This window comes from Sus scrofa, chromosome 6 (assembly GCF_000003025.6).
Source record: "Sus scrofa isolate TJ Tabasco breed Duroc chromosome 6, Sscrofa11.1, whole genome shotgun sequence".
Taxonomy (NCBI): domain Eukaryota; kingdom Metazoa; phylum Chordata; class Mammalia; order Artiodactyla; family Suidae; genus Sus; species Sus scrofa.
The window spans coordinates 1,175,915-1,189,448 of NC_010448.4; the positions used below are offsets into that span (position 1 = coordinate 1,175,915).

The 13,534-nt window shown below is 66.1% G+C and overlaps 1 protein-coding gene across 2 annotated transcripts in view; it reads right to left on the reverse strand.

Moving 5' to 3' along the window:
• ZNF469 (zinc finger protein 469) overlaps positions 1-13,534 on the reverse strand; it is a 46,893-nt gene that overhangs the window by 14,401 nt on the left and 18,958 nt on the right. Inside the window, exon 2 of one of the 2 annotated variants that reach the window (XM_021093669.1) lies at positions 731-787. The gene's annotated coding sequence lies outside the window, so the exon portion shown is untranslated. Of the gene's footprint in view, positions 1-730; positions 1,789-13,534 lie in introns of those variants that run through there. The other variant, XM_021093670.1, reaches the window with a different exon arrangement.

Here is a 13,534-nt window from a genome sequence, read left to right on the forward strand (position 1 = left end):
TCTGGTGCGAGGAGTGGTGAAGGGCCCGAGGGTTGGCCTCCTCCCAGCTTCCAGGGTTTTCTGGGGTGGCCAGTCAGGCCAGAGTAGATAGATGCCAGGGAGGACCCCAGGCCCAGGCTCCGTGCTGTGCCCCCTGAGAGGGCTGGGTGGGCAGGGGCTGGAGCCGGTGATCCTGGCCCCGGTCCTGGTCCCCCACCTGTGCTGGCTGCACGTCCCCAGGCGCCCGCGTCACCTCGCGCAGCCTTGTGTCGCCACCTGTGACCTGGGCCTCGCACTGGAACCCCGTCAGAGGGTGGGAGGGAAAGCCACCCTCACACAGCGTTCAGCAGGCAGGAAGATGGGAACTGACCTATGCATGCTGGAAGCCTGAGGGCCTGCCACCCCTCTGGGCCCTCGGCAGAGCAGATGCGGCAGGATCACAGGGAGGGGGTTTGCGGGGGGTCTGAACCAGGAAGAAGAGGCTCGTTTGCTGGTTTGAAATGGCTGTGCTGTTGCCGCTCAGGAAAGGCAGGGGCTGGCCACTGGGGAGAGCCTCAGGTGACAGGCCCAGCGCTGTGGCTTGGAGCCTTGGGCCGGCCCTGACAGCTGGCTCCGGAGGCATCTCTGGGACAGGCAGCCGGAGGCCTTGATTACCACCCAGGCGAGATGCAAGGAGACGGGGGTGGGGGGGCGGGCGGGGAGGCCAGCACGAGGCCGACCAGCCCCCAGGCCGGCTGTCCCCACTACATACCTGGGCGTCGGCCCTCAGGTGGTCGCCGCAGCCGCCGTGGGGATAGGGGCTTCTTGGCTGCAAAGAAAATGGGGAACAAGTCAGCATTGATCTGGTGCTCGGTTGGGGGCGGGGTGGGCCGGGGAGCCGGTGAGGAGTGGCTTCCAGCCACACGGAGCCCGCAGAGCCGTGGGAAGCTGCCTCGGGCCCCGGGGACCCAGGAGAGCCCAGGAGAGCTCAGCCCGGCCCGTGGAGGGGGCGCTGCATGAGTGGGGTCAGCTGGCCGCCTTTCCACTGGGTTGATGGTGATTTTACATTTGTTCTCGTGCACGCACTCCTGGGATTCGAAGGTTGGCACTGAGGGGTCGCACCCCCCCGTCTCCCAGGCCCAAGACCCTCTCCCCCTGTCCCGCTGGGTCAGCACTCAGGGCAGCTTCTTGTGTTTCCTTCCAGAGTTTTCTGATGCAAATATGAGTAAATATTCCCAATTCCCCTTTTTCAACAAAAGACAGTCTACTGCACACACAGTCTGTTACACTTTGCATTTAACTGTGAGTCCTGGCGGCAGGGCCACAGCGCCGCATACAGAGACGAAGGCTTGGTTCTGCCTGTCTGCCTCTCCAACCACCAGCAGCTCCAAAATATTCTGCACAGTGGACGACCTGCCACTCACACGCCCAGGTCCCTCGGGGTGGAGAGACACCGGGTTGTCCTCTTTGGACCTGCACACATCGTACGGCAACGAACACACGTGAGGCCAGCAGGGGAAACCGACCGCAGGGCCAAGGGCAGACGCATCTGTGATTTGGACGGAGGCTGTCGAAGCAGCCACGCCGTGGTTTTAAAATACAGCCACAAATTCCTCCCTCCTCCTCCCTCCCAAAGACAGAGCAGCGAAGCGCAGCTAACGACCAGAGAGTGTGCCTGTGCCCCGCGGCCCCGGAAACAGCGGATAATGCTCTGCTGTTTCGAGCTGCTATTTGTCCCCCCGGGTCAGCTCTTGGGGGCTGTACTGACTTGCATCCCCGCCCCCCCGCCACCCCCACTGATGTCAGGTGCACAGCACCACAGGGCAGGAGGTGCCCTGACCCGAAGGTGGGCGGGCGGGCGGGCCGGGGCCTGGGGAGGGCCAGCAGGGGCCGGGCCGTCACTGCAGCTTCCAGCCCACTCATTCATCCAGGGGCTGCCACCTTTCTGCCAGATGCTGTGCCAGGCACTGGGCCCACAAGGGCGACAGATGCACAGCTTCTGCTGTGAGAAGCCACAGGAGCGACGGACAAGAAGACCAAGGCTCGGGGGTGGGGGGTGGGGGTGTGCTTGTCCAGGTCACATGGCATGGAGTAAACACACGGGGGTGTGAGGTGGCATCTCAGAGCGGCCCCTCCCCGCCCTGGGGTGGCCCTGCCCCCATGAGCCCAGCCACCTGTCACCTTCCCTCCTCGGCTCCAGGGTGGTGGGCTCCTGGTGCTGCGTGTGGCCCTCCAGGTGCTCAGACGGTGGGGCAGGCAGGGGCACCTGGCGGCGTGGGTCTCAGCAGGCCTGGGCCCCCGTGAGGCGGGGAGATCCGATCCCCCAGATCCCAGCCCCCAGGGATGCCCGGAGTGCGGGCGTCTCCGTTTCCCCCAGAAGCACCAGCGGGCCTCCGCCTCTGGGTGACCCAAGCCCACGGTCGTGCTGGCCGGCTCTACCGCGGTGTGGGCAGCAGCTCCTGGTGAGGGTCGAGCCGAAAGCCTGGCCTGGTCCTCCCCGTGGACGTCGCCCCTGCTCCCATTCCTCCCCTTTCCACCCGCCCAGGGTCGGCTCCGGTCTCGGGCGGGGCTCTGCTCCCTCACCACCGCCCAGGGCCAGGCCATCCCTCCCAGTGCCCCCCGGGCCTTTGCCAAGGGGCTCCGCTGCTCAGGATGCCCATCCTCCCTCCTTCCTGATCCACACCCATTTCCGGGGGACCCCGCGGGGTAGGGCGAGCCGGGCGGCTGAACGCTCTGCTCTCCAAGACGGGGGCCGGGAGGTGAGACAGCCTGAGCAGCCGATCACTCACGCGGCTGGCACGCGCTGAGTCCGCGGATGCCAGCCCGCCTCTTTCGAGATGCCCTCCCAGCTGTTTCTGTGCCCACCTGTGAAGCAGGTGTGGGAGACCTCCGACTTCTCGGGGTGGGGCTGTCCCGCACTGGCTGCGCGGGTGGCTGGGTAGCTGGGACACGATGGCCTGATCCAGGCGGAGCTCTGTGCCCTGCCCCCTGCTTCCTGGCCTCAGTTTCCCAGCTGTAGATGAGGGGCTGGAGCCAGTGACTCCTCAGGCCACCCTGGCTCCCGTTTTGAGGGCACTGTAACGTCCCTGCCCAGGGCCCTGGCTGGACTCAGAGGTCCTTCTCGACCCGCGGCCTCCTGGGCCTCCCTGCTCCGACCTGCCAGGACTTGACGCCTCCTTTGTGAGGCGGGGACCGGGCCCTCCGGCTCCTGCCCAGCCAGGGAGCGAGGCCGTGGCGGGTGCGGGGCGAGGCATCTGCCCCTTGGTCCCCTGGTCCTGGCTGTGCTCCGAGTGCAGGTGCTGAAGCCCCAGCCCCTGGTGCTCCCGGGAGGCCGTGAGGGTGGGCTATGTGCCGGGCGGGTCGAGGACCGCACAGCCCCCCAGCCCTGCTACTCCGTCCTGGCCCTGGCCCAGCGGTGCCCGCGTGCACAGCTTGCTGGCTGGGGAGTGGCTGGTGCTGGGTGACAGAATGGGTGTGGAGGAGGGTGTGGGTGGGCGGGGTCCCTCCCCCTCCCCTCTCCCCCTCCCCCCTCCAGGAGAGCTCACGGAGGCTGCGGCCCTGACAAGAGAGGCCAGTGTGGACGCTGCCTTGACCCCGTGGCCTTCCTGCAAGGTCAGGCTCACCCCACTTGAAGACGGGAACAGAGGCGAGGGAGGGGCCCTGAGCGGCGCGGGCACAGGCCTGGGGCCCCCAAGGATGGAGCACGCGGCTGCCGGTTGTGAAGGCGGGAAGGAAGCCAATGGAGTCTGGCCGAGGCTGGTGGCCCGGCCCCCAAGGGATCCCAGAGGCCCCTCTGAGGAGGTGACCCTCGGCCAGGTGTGGCCTGCTCTTGGGTGAGGGTCTCCTGGCTGGGAGGCGCGGCGAGGGTGAAGGGACTGTCTGGGTTTTGGGTGGGTAATGGGAGACTGTGGAGGGTGAAGGCGTCGTGTCCCCACGCCACAGCCACCCCAGGGCCCCGCTCCCCGTCCCAGACATCCGCCAGAGGGCAAGGCCTACACGCTGTTGGTGGGACCAGGCGGTGTCACTGGGTGAGTCTGGGGATAGCACGCTGCAGTCCCTGTCACACGCTCTCCCGGAGCCCCCAGGAGCCTCCAGCCCGGCCTGGGTCCTGCCTGGCCCTCTCCGTCCGTTCCTGCTCTGCCTCCGGCTGCCCATCCTGGCCGAGTGGCCTGCGCTGTGCCTCCCTGTCACTGGCCCTGCTGTCCACCCGCCTGGCGCCTGCACCACGGCTGGCCTGGGGCTTGGCCCAGCCTCCCCTGCTGGCTGGCTCCCCAGTGGGGGCTTTGCACGCCAGCTGGGCCAGGCAGGGGCTTCTGTTCCCAGTCCCGGCTGACCAGCGCGGCGTGGCGGGTGCGCCCACAGCCTTGCCCACGGGCACTGCCCTCTCGGTGTCCCCTCGCCCGTCCCAGCCCCTTCCCTTGGTAGAGCAAGGCCCAGAGGGTCCATCTGCAGACCCTGCTCTGAGGGTACGATGCCCGCTCGTTCTGACATTTATTTTACAAACATTCCCCTTTCCTTCGGCTTCAAAAGCTGCCGCTTTGCTTAAAAACTATCTGTTACCCGAGCGCTCAGATAAACCTTTGCAGGTAAAATTATATCTGAGATATGGCCTGAGGGTCCGTTTAAGAATACCGGGCAAATTATCAGCTGCATTTATCTTAATTACTTTGGGGGAAAGTGGAGGCTGGCGTTGGAAGGGGCCTGGAAGCGGGGGTGTGTTCCGCCTTATCGGGGTGCATATTTGAGATCCTTTAACAGGACGGAGATAAGGGAAGCACGTGGGAAGAAAACGATGTCTTGGAAATTGACAGGGAGGCGGCTGCGGGGGGCGGTGGGAATTCGTGCTTAGAGGCGGGACCCGCTGAGCACGCAGCCGCTGAGGGCTGGCGCCCGCACGGCCACTCGTCCGGCCCTTGCGCTCCTCGGAGCCCCGAGCCCCGATCAGGGGCTGGTGTGTAGGAGCCCCTGGCCTCCCCGCCTCATGGGTCGGCTTTCCATTTGGCGGGCGCGTCCGTCACCACCCTGCCCGAGACCTTCGAGAATAAGCCCCGCAGGTGTGCCGGCCCCACGCCTCCCCCCCGGGCCACGACGCAGACCAGGGCCTTAGCTCTGCGTGTGCCGGGAGCCCTGGAATTTCAAGCAGGGCCTGGACGGTCCGATGGGGGCTTTACAGGATCAAGCTGCCGCGGCGCGGAACGCTTTGTGGGCGGGGTGGACACGGGAAGGGGGCGCTGGCCGTCCACGTCCCGCTCTGCCCGAGAAGCCGCTCCTGGAGCCTGGGGCGTCCCAGGGGCCCTCGTGGATCTGGGTGCGCTTGCCGGCGCAGCTGGCAGCCTGCATCAGGAGGGCCAAAGGACATCAAAGGCGGGATTCCCAGCCTGGCCACCACTGCCCCGAGGGGTCACCCCGATGCCTGCGCCGACCCATGCTCTGGGGAATCCTGTGCACCGGCAGTTCCCCAGGGGAGCTTGGGGCCCTAAGCGCAGGACGAGAGTGACCACACGGCCCCACGTAGACTGAGCAGGGAAGGCCCCCGGAGCGTGATGGGGCTTGGAAGAGAAAACACAGTGTGCAGCCCGCAGAGGTCAAGATGCCGGGGACCAGGCAGGAGCCCTCCCTGCACCTGGGGTGGCGGGAATCTGGCGCCCTCGCCCTGAGCGCTGGCCTCAGTGCACACACGCCCGAGGGGTCTACACCCAGCTGCCGGACCCTCCTGCCCCGCGGTCCTCTGCCTTCACCTGCCACCCCCTCCCTGGCACCTACTCGCCTCGGCCACCCTCTGCATTGCTGCGCCCAGGGTGCTCCTGTCTCCAACCCCCACACAGGCCGTTCCCTCCCAGGATGCACCTTCTTTCCCTCCTCCCCCAGTCTAGCACCACTGACACCTGCTCCAGGAAGCCCTCCCTGATCTAGCTCGCACAGCCACTGCTAGGGGTCTCTGGCCCCCCAGGCCCATTTGTCAGCCTCTCGTGGAAAATCCTTAATTTTGCTGCCTGCTTTCTGCCACACGCTCCCCTCCCCACTGCAGGCAGCTAGAGGGTGGGGCCCAGGCTGCACTGGCTCCAGCTCCCCCCGCCACGCCGCCCCTCTGGCCCAGGGTCCAGCCCAGGCTGGAGAGGAGCCAGGACTGCCCTGCCCTGCTGCCCACCTTCCCGGGGGCCTCAGGAGGTGCTGTGGCCTCAGTCTGTCCGTCAGGGGGCCTCCCACCCAACAACACAATGTCGCAGGACAGGACGAGACACACCAGGGAAGCCAGGTCCCGCCCTTGCGGAGGGAGGCTGCTTTTCAACCTGGGGGCCAACCTGGTGTGTGGGGCGGGGCCGGATCCCCTCAGCACCCGCAGCTGCACACACGTGCGCCCACAGCACGCACATCCACAGACACGCAGACAAAAGCCCACACATGCAGATGTGCACACACGTACACAGGCACACACGTGCAAACTCACATGTCCACACATCAGCAACACTCCCAGGGCCGTGCAGGGGCTGCGTGCTCTTGGCCTCTGGCCCTCGTTTCTAAATGAGGTCTCAGTGATGCTCCAGGGGCAGGAGCCGGGGGCGGGGTCTGCCCTGGGGGAGGTGGGCATGAGGGTGCCAGGCAGTGCCCTGGGCACCCCCCTCCGCTGAGAGTCTAGCAGTGATTGTGTAACGGCCAGGCTGACGTTTGGGGGATTCGTCTTACACCCGAGAAGTTAATACTGTACCAAACTCAGCCCCAACGTGCTCTGGCTGGGGTGGGGGTACCAGGAGGGACCGCGGGGGTGGTGACACCCATTTGGGGCCCTCCCTGCCAAGGTCTGGTGCACAGGCAGCAAAGTGGGGCTTAGCAGCCCCAGGAAACTGCCAGCCAGGTCGGCGGTGAACAAAGCCAGTGCTGACTGTCTCAAAGCCAAGAGGTGGCTCGCCCAGGGCGGGCTGGATGAGGGTGGAGGGCCTGGGGCTGTGAGGACCTGGCCGGTGGCCACAGGAGCAGAGCCCTGGGGCTCCGTGGAGACCACTTTGAAAGCCAAGGGGCATGGGGCGTTTCCTTCAGATTGACCTGGTGAGCAGCTCAGCTCGGAATTCCAGCCCAGGGAGCTCTGGGGGGAACTTGTCCAGCGCGCTCACTTCACAGACGAGGATCGGCGGCTCAGAGAGGGTGCTGGCTTGCCCGAAGCCACACAGCGGCGGGGCCGGCAGGGGGAGAATCCCAGCAATGCTTGAATCGGCAGTTTGGAGGAGCTGGGGGTGCGAGGGCCCAGCCCTGGCACCCATGCAAGGGAAGGGACAGACTTCCCTGAGTGCCGAGGGGCATTGTGGAAAAACACCAATAGCGCTGGTCATTGGGGAGCTCCAGCTACACAAGCCCCAGCCCCCGGGAAGGAACGGGCAGGTGAGCAGGAGAGGCTCGGGGGGCCCGCTGGGGGGCCTGGAGGCCGGGAGGCTCGGGACCCAGGGGGACCCTGCCCCCAGAATGGCCACAGACCTAGGCCTCCTCGGCCTCTGCCCAAGCAGGTGTCCCTCTCGGAGACATGAAGCCCAGACCCCCGTGACAACCTACTTGACACGAGGGCCCAGCCTCAGAGGCCCTGGAGCCCAGACTCCGGCTCTTGGTCCCCCTGGGAACACCCTGGAGGCTGAAGGACACCCAAGGCTTCGTGTGACTTTGATCGTGTGGGGCGGGTCATTTCCGCTCTTCCTCCCGAAGGGCCGTCCACACACGACCGTTTGTTAGCAAGATCAAAGCTGCCCCATCACTCTATTGGACACGGAGGCCTCGTCCGTCTGGAGCGGCTCTGCCAGCGCCCCACCCCCCACCCTGGCTCCCCTGCCCATGGGTGACAGAGGACTTCAGTGCCCCCCCGGGGGGGCTGTGTCGGAGGCCTGGGCTGGGGCCAGAGTGTGCCGGAAACCCGCACACCGTCACCGGGCACCCCGTCACCTGGAGAGGGACAGAGAAGACCCGGGATCCAGGCGGGGGAGGGGGACCCTGCAGCGCAGTGGGGCTCCCTGGGTGGGCCGTGGTCCCGGTGGCTCCAAGCCTTGGGTCCTCTCACCGCCAGCCAGCCTGGGCAGCGTGTCGCCCCTTCTATAGGGCAGGAGGCGGAGGCTGGGGCCCAGCTGTGGGATCCCCTGCCAGGCTGTGTGACCGAGGCCCCCAGGGGCGCTTGGCAAACCTTCCAGCCTGTGGACACAGCCCACCTCCCCGTGAGACATGGGTGCCCACGTGGAGGGCATGCAGGGCCGCCTTCCTGTGCTCCGTGGGGCTGCAGGATGGCCGGGCTTAATGAGCCGGCTCCTGAGTGACAAGACGAATGAGCTTCCTCGGCTGCGCTATAACCACTATCAGCCTCCGGTCTCAATTAAACCATTACACCTTCACTGCCCAGCACGAGGGGATTAGGGAAGCCCTGCAGGCAGCGGCGGCCGGGCGGGGGGCCTCGACACGCAGGCTTCTGCTGAGCTGGGGCCTCTGGGAGGAGGAGACAGTGTCACTGGCCGACTGCGTGCTGCCCGCTGCCCGTGGGCTCAGGCCACCCACGGGAAGCAGGCGGGCGCTGCGCCCAGCCTGCAGGCGAGGACACGGAGGGCTCCTGCTGGGCTGGGGCGCGTCCCGCTCTGGCCAGTTCCCGGCTCTGTCTGGGGACAAGCTGGAGTCCCGAGAGGGGCTGAGGCTCGAGATGCTGCAGGGATCGGCCACCCGCAGGGCGTCTGCCATCCTCCCTGCTCAGATCAGACACGGAGGGAGGGGATGTGACCTGCCCACGGCCACAGGGCTGGATGCTGCCTGACCTCCCCTGGTGTCTCCCCAGGCTGCCCCTCGCAGTGAGCCTCGGCCAGCTCCCCCAGGCCCCCTGCCCAGGCTGTCTGAGCCCCTCCGAGAAGCACTTCCGGGGCTCCCCGGCTTGTGGGTGGGTGACCCGGGCCCAGGAGGGGCTGAGCTGGGTGGCGGTGGCCCTCTGGCTGCTGTGGCCTGTGGCTCTGAAGACCCCAGACCTGAGAGGAGAGGAGGCTGCGCCTCCAGGGCGCCCTCCGGGGGAGGCTGTCCCCCGGGGCAGGAGGTCACATCAAGGGAGGGGGGACTGCCCTCTCCCTGCAGCCTTGTGGGGCCCTCGACCCTGGCCTGAAGGGCCCTGACCCACCTTAGGGCCTCGGCCCCGCTCATCCTCCCGGAAGCTCCCGCTGGCTGGCCTGCCCCACCCACCTCCGCGTACCGGCCCCTGCGGCCCCAGCAACCTCCCTGGTCTTCTGGGGGGGGCGGCGTGTTGCCCACTCACTGTCCCCTGCCAGGTGGTCCACGGGGCCAGGCTGCCCACCCTTTGGCCAGATTTGTTCCCGGCTCCTGGTGCCCTGGAGGTTCCTGCGTGGGGCGGTGCTTGGTGCCGTTGGGGTGAAGTCCGTGGGTGGTGGGTAGCGGGGGTGTCGGATCCCAGAGGCCCCTGTGGGGGTGCTGGCCAGGGGCGGGGGAGGCCCTTCCATCCTCCTGGGGACACTCGGGATTTCGGCCCGAGGGCAGGAGGCGTCACGGAGTGGAGGTAACGCAGATCCATGACACCCCAGCCCAGCCCCGCCACTGGCCCCAGGGGCGGCCTGCCTCCCTGTCCACCCCAGCCTCACGTCTGCTCTTCCAGAGCCACGTCACCACCTCGCCAGGGCCCCGTGCCCTCCCCGTCCTCCCAGCCAAGCCCTTCCTTGACGGCACCTGTCACCTGCCTCCTAAACACAAGGTGGGGCAGGGGCAGGACTGGGCTCCCTCCCCACCGTCCCCAGAACTCAGCAGGGCCCAGCTGCAGGGGGCACACCCTGTCACCCCTGCTACAGATGGGAAGCCTAGCACTGGCCAGAGCCAGAGGCCGTGCGAGGACAGGGCCGGCCCTGCCTGAGCCAAGCCGCCCCTGCCTTGGTAGGCACCCTGGGCAAACTTGCCTCAGGCTTGGGCAGTGAGCCCGCCATCACGGCGCCCCCAGAACAGGGTGGAGGAAGGAGGGGTTTAGGGAGACCTCCTGCCACCCATCCCGCTCCGTGATGCAGCCCTTGGCCCCACCTCTCAGACACCCCAGTGGGGCTGTTTCCCCCGTGGACCGGGCTTTGCATCAGTTTTAGGTTTCTGTGTGCCGGGTGCCAGGGACCCTGTCCCCATCAGCATGTGCTTCTTCGAGGAGGGGAAGGGCCAGACACTGGCACCCGCCCTGCGACCCTCCTTCCCGCCGACGGCTTCATGGCTTCACGGCTTCACGGCTTCGTGAGCGCCGGGCGCCCGCCCCGCCTGACGGGCAGCTGCTCGAGCCAGGAAATCCGGCACAGAGGCAGCTCTCTGATTTTTCAGGAAAAGCCAGAAGTCCAGGTTTTAAAGGGAAATCTCCCCATTTTAAAACTTTGGCAACAAATTCACATAAAACAAAATAAGCACTGTGGGCTGAAGCTGCTGGGCGACCGAGCCTGGTTGGTCTTGGGTGGCCTTGCTGTGGCTGCTGCCCCTCTTGGGCCGTGCCCACCTGCGGAAGCCTGGGCTCACCCGCTCCCCACTCACTCCCTCTGCCTGCTGTGCCAGGCACTGGACTGGATGTGGACAGAGACCAAGAGGCGCAGCCCCCACCCCAGTGGGCTGACGTTGCCGGGGCCCCCGTTTAGGGCAGGTCTCCTGTGGCCATGTCTGGTGAAGGCCTGCTGTGTCCTGGAGCCCCTCCTGGAGTGGGGAGTCCTTCATTGGCTCAGAGGCCAGGTTACACAGCGGGCTGCAGACAGGGCACTGGGGGCTGGGTGGGGGAGGCCATGGGGGCGAGCTGACACTGGAGACCTCCTGACGGAGGCGGGCTGTGCTGGGCCCTCACCCGGGCACCTGCTGGCTTGAGGCTGGACTGGATTCCAGGGGGGCAGAAGTGTGGCTGCAAGGAAGGCAGGAGGAGCCTTCCCTAAGCATTGAGGCTCTTCTGCGGGGGGCAGATGCCAGTGGCTGCCATCATCTGACTGCCCACAACAAGCACACACCCTCGCCCTCTGGTAAGGCCGGGGTCCCTGCCTGGGGAGGCAGGGTGAGGAGGTGGCAGGTCTGCTAGGTCCCCAGGACCCTGGAAGGGAGGAGGGGTCTGAGACCCCAAAAGACACTGTGGTCCTGTCCCGCTGTGTGACAAGAAGGGGACCTTCACGCTCATGCTGCAGATAAACTCTGAGGGGTCGAGACACTTGCCCACCAACACAGCCGACTGGCCGCAGGGCCCTACGTCGTGGGTTGGCCTCTTTTTTTTTTTGCCTTTTCTAGGGCTGCTCTTGCGGCACATGGAGGTTCCCAGGGTAGGGGTCCAATCGGAGCTGTAGCCGCCGGCCTACGCCAGAGCCACAGCAACGCCAGATCCGAGCTGCGTCTATGACCCACACTGCAGCTCACGGCAACGCCAGATCCTTAACCCACAGAGCAAGGCCAGGGATCAAACCCACAACCTCACGGTTCCTAGTCGGATTCGTTAACCACTGCGCCATGACGGGAACTCCTGGGTTGGCCTCTTTCAGCTGCACCCCTGTCCCCCTCTCTCGCTGGACCAGGCCGCCACCTCCTGCCTGGTGACTGCCTTGCCGGGCCCCGGCTTCCCTGGTGGCTTCCGCTCCTCATTCCTGCCAGAGCAGCCAGGGCTCTTCTGAGCGCAGACAGGGCGCTGTCCCGCTGTACATGCCCCTCAGCTTCCCTGCCCTGGAATAAGTCCCGCCCTGGCCCACGAGCCCTCTGCACCTTGGGGGGCCTGCCTCCTGGGCCTTGAGCTCCCGCAGGCCTTGAGGCCTTTGCCCGAGGTGCTCTTCCCAGACCCGCCCAAGTCCCCGCCTTGGCTCTGGACTCCCCGGAGGTGCTGCATGGGAGGGATCCGCCCTCAAGCTGTCTCCTCACCCTGGCTTTGCCCAGGTGGCACGAAGGGCGGGAGATGGGGTGCTGAGGGCTGAACTGTGTCCCCTCAAAAGCTACGGCCAAGCCCTAAGTCCTGGCATCCATGAGTCTAGCCTTATCGGGTCTTGGGGATGGAAGAGCTCAGACGGGGTCACCCTAGCTTAGGGGGGCCCCCAATCCAACGAGACGGTCCTTATAAGAGACAGGAAAGCAGGCAGACACAGGGCAGGGACTGGAGGGTTGTGGCCACAAGCCAAGGCCACCTGGAGCCCCCAGGAGCTGGAGAGGAGGGACCCGTCCCCAGAGCCTCTGAAGGGAGCTTGGCCTCGACGACGAAGGCCTGTCCGGCCAAGATGCTCTGAGTCGTGCTGCCCCCTCTGGCCCCACGTCCCATCCATCAGCAGCTCCGACGGCTCCACCTTCACCCACATCCAGGCCTGACCCCCTCCCACACTGGCCCCGCCCTGCTGGACCACGGCGGCCCCCACCCTGTGTACCTGTCACCACCTCCAATTCTGTTCTCCTGGCAGCCGCCACCTGGGCCCCGCCTTGGCCTCCCTGTCCCGAGACCTGCTCCCGAGAGAGGGCTTTTCTCTGCCCGCATGCCGGCCGCTCAGTGGGGCCCTCTGACCCCCACGTCCACCTCGACACCTGCTTCCAGCCGTTCCCATCTCCCTGCCCGGCTTTGCCAGCTGACATGTTGAATTTCATCATAACACGTGGCCCACCTGTAAAGGCACACACTTACCTGTGTGCATGAAGCATGTGTTTCTATAGCATTCATGTGCGTGTACATACATGTACTCACACACGCACACACGCGCACGCACACTGCATGTCACAGGGAGCCCCGCTGCCCTGAAGCCCCTGTGCTCCCACCCCTGCACGCAGGGTCCTCCCCCGCCTCTTCACAGATGCCAGCTCTGCGCAGCTGCAAGCAGACGCCACAGCCTCCTGCCCCATCTCTGTCACCTGCACTGTTTGCCAGCGTCCCGCTGTTTCACACCTGGCTCTGGGGTGTCCCTGGGGCCCTGACGTCGCACCTGCAGAGCGAGGGGGAAACTGAGTCACAGTGGGGTTGGGAGCACCCTTTCCCCGCACACTGACCTGCGCCCAGGTGCCTGGGGGGGCTCCTTGGCCCCCAGGCCAGCGTCCCCGGTGGCACGACCCTGCTGTGGTCTCGAAGGCCCTGTCTCCCTGCAGAGGGGCCCGAATAAGAGACATTCCCTCCAAACAGGCCCGGCTCTGCGGCCTCCGAGGCCGGCGCTGGCTGCGACCCAAACGCCGTCCCTCCCCAGCCCTCTGGCTGTTTTTCTTTCATTAGTTGGAGAGGAGCAGGGAAGAAAGAAGAAAGAGGAATCTTTGGGGACTGAAGAGGCATTGTGACCATGTGTTCGCGAGTCATTTCCCTCCGGCCTGGGGGTGGAGGGTGGCAGGGAGAGGGGCTGACCTCCAGCCAGCGTGGCTCTGCGGGGACTGGGAAGGGGGGGACAAGGCCAGCCCAGGAAGCCTGTGCGAGCCACCTGCTGGGGACTGGAAGGGGGGTGGGAGAGAAGATTCCAGAAGGGCAAACTGAGACTTGATTCAGTGCTGTGCATACAGCTGGTGCTCAATAAGCATGTGCTGGAATGACTTCTGCGAAGCTGGCAAAGCTGTCCTGAGCCCCGCAGGGTCTGAGGACTTTGGCTCCTTCTCACCCTGGCCCTTTCCTCTTTCCTCA